This window comes from Pinus tabuliformis, chromosome 7 (assembly GCF_031772625.1).
Source record: "Pinus tabuliformis cultivar Carrire ecotype Pingquan chromosome 7, CPIR1, whole genome shotgun sequence".
Lineage (NCBI taxonomy): Eukaryota > Viridiplantae > Streptophyta > Pinopsida > Pinales > Pinaceae > Pinus > Pinus tabuliformis.
In genome coordinates this window covers 605,814,876-605,817,447 of record NC_142293.1, presented here as the reverse complement: position 1 = coordinate 605,817,447, position 2,572 = coordinate 605,814,876, and the positions used below count along the sequence as shown (strand labels likewise).

Genomic DNA, 2,572 nt, shown 5'->3' with positions numbered 1-2,572 from the left:
CAAAATTATTCACAGTTGCATAGCACTACTTTTTAACAGATTCCACCCAAACTAGTATACATCGCCTGCACCCAATATATCATCAACTCAAAGAATGATTTAATAATATAAATAATTCTTATCTTCAAAAGCTTTTTAGTCTCCACTACAATAAATAATACCAAGAAAAAGTTCTCTAAAAACTAATTTCATTAACCCAATATGTTCAAATATAAATGGATTAAACATTATACTTCCAATCATACCAAACGTCGATGTCACACACGCAATATATTTTTTTTACATGCTCCATCTATGGTAATCAATTTGTTAAATGAAACGTACATTATTCTATGTTTGACGTAAGTTTGGGTGATCACATTACATAATATAGTTAGCCTCACTGTCATTTCATTTTACTTCTTCTTATACCTGAATAATTTCTCTAAGGTTTTAGTTTGGGCAGTAATACCCTTTCCTTAATTACTCAATAACAATGGTTTTCATATAATGTGTGCATCTCCTTACTGCACACCCTTGTTGGCATACTACCCTGAGCACATCACAAGGTTTATGAGATCAAAAGGGTATGCTGAAATAATGTAAGTGATTTATCCCTCTTGTCGTTATAACTCCCCATCCTTTTCACTGCTCTCATTCCATGGTAAACAAAGACCCAAACTCCACCATACACAAGAACAATTCTCTCCCTCCATCTCAGCAGCGCCATGTGACTTCACATGTTGTCTCCCATCTTGAGGAATTTGAACGGTGGTGAATGCGCCTTGTTCATCAAATGGTGTAAATCGTCGTTTCAAACCCTACCTAAGGTTTCCATATACCTACTCTTCCACGTTCAACATTCTTCCTTCCGCTTTCGTCTTCGCTCTGCCATGTCTAAGTGTTTTATTCCACTATGTGACTGGTGCTCCCTCATTTTCTTACACCCACTAAACCCTTTATTTCATGGAGTGATATTTTCTACATGGTTATTGACGACGGTTCGAGGTCATGACAGTTTCCGTGACAGTCAACTCGAAAAATTATGCAACCAAGTAACTCATGCACATAGGTCTGTTGAATTGGTTTATTGTCCAATTTCTCTTGGTCCTTTCTTCCAAAAACTCTAGTTCTCGGTGGAGGGTTCTTATGCCAGGTCTCGACCGCTTACCAAGGCTACTTCTCAATGCACCAGTTCTTACATTGGGTCTTATCTACGATGTGGAGTTATGCTCCAGAACCCTCAGGTAAACAACCTTTCGTTGCTTCCTCCAGAGTGTTATCGGGTTTTCAAGGTGCAGAGTAGGGTTTCAATCTTATGCTCTATATTTTTTGGGTTATATAGGTGGAGTATATATTCCATATTTCTTCCTGGAGAAGATCGAGGTGGCCAAAGTTTTGTTTTCTCTGTTGCAGAAGTGTAACACCATCCTCTTACTCCAGGTAACATGGTGCTCAGTTAACTCTACCTTATAACACGCCTGTTGTGGGGGTTATTTTTGTTTTTTTTGTACTAAACTTCTGGCCATTGTAACAACAGAAATGGAGCTCAAACCCCAGTTGAAATGCAGCAAGTAATCTGGCACTAGCGCCTTTCCCTCTTCCACAGTCACTTATTTTCTTAAATACATCAATGTTTTCCTAAATCATACCTAATTTAACCTATTTCCTTACTGAATGCACAGGTACACTAACGGTCTCCTTTTCTTTCGTCGATTCCCTAAAGGTTTTGGGGGTCCTCAATGCCTAACGGGTCCTCCATTTCACCAGTGGGTGGCCCTTGATCATTCCACTCCAGAATGTCAAATAATGCAATTTTGATTTGGGTTAACGAGTGTGTGGATGAAGTGTATGTTTATAACCTCAAATTTCCTAATGGTTGTTGGGTTGCCTCCAATTTTGTCAGTACACATTTCAGGGTTTGTTTGTCATAATCACTCCAAGCTATAAATGTTAGCTTCTGTGTTGCTACCTAGCAACATGGAGGACAGAAAAACCCCAAACTCAATTTTTAAATTAGTAAGACAAGATTCTCATCCTATGACAGAGTGCCTGACTATTTTAGAATTTCTTTTTTTTTTTGTTTTCATTAGCAGTTATTTTTCTGATACTCTTCTATATGTAGGAGTTCCAAGGTCCGAGGACTCCTTGTTTAATGTTTACAAGAACAGAATTGTTGACTAATAATTTCATTTAACCCACGAACTTCATTTTGTGATAGCAATGGAGCTGTCACTATGGAATTAATTGAATGTTGGTTATGAATTATGTCATGGTGTTGGTTGTTGTACAGTGTCATAATTTTTCCAAAATTATTGTCATGTTCCTAGTTTCATTAGAGAAGAGTATCATACCTTCTTGCTATATATATATATATATTTGTAGGAATGTTCTAAGTGCTAATTACTGTATAGTTTACTTGGTTCTCCAAAATATTTTCTCTATTCATAGTTGATCTATAACATTTTATCATGTTCGTTTGATATATGTCAGTATGTTAATTTGAATGAAATGAAAAGATGCATATCTAAGTATTTACATTCTAGCCGCATATTTCTTAATTACAAGCAGCTACCCATGGTTATTTTGTTGA

The 2,572-nt window shown here is 36.6% G+C and overlaps 1 long non-coding RNA gene across 1 annotated transcript; it reads left to right on the top strand.

Annotated features, from left to right (window-relative positions):
- Positions 1–996: 996 nt before the first annotated feature.
- Positions 997–1,947, top strand: LOC149248895 (uncharacterized). The gene is made up of 3 exons (XR_016265792.1): positions 997–1,226; positions 1,325–1,422; positions 1,665–1,947. It is a non-coding gene; the product is annotated as an uncharacterized LOC149248895 (long non-coding RNA).
- Positions 1,948–2,572: the final 625 nt, after the last annotated feature.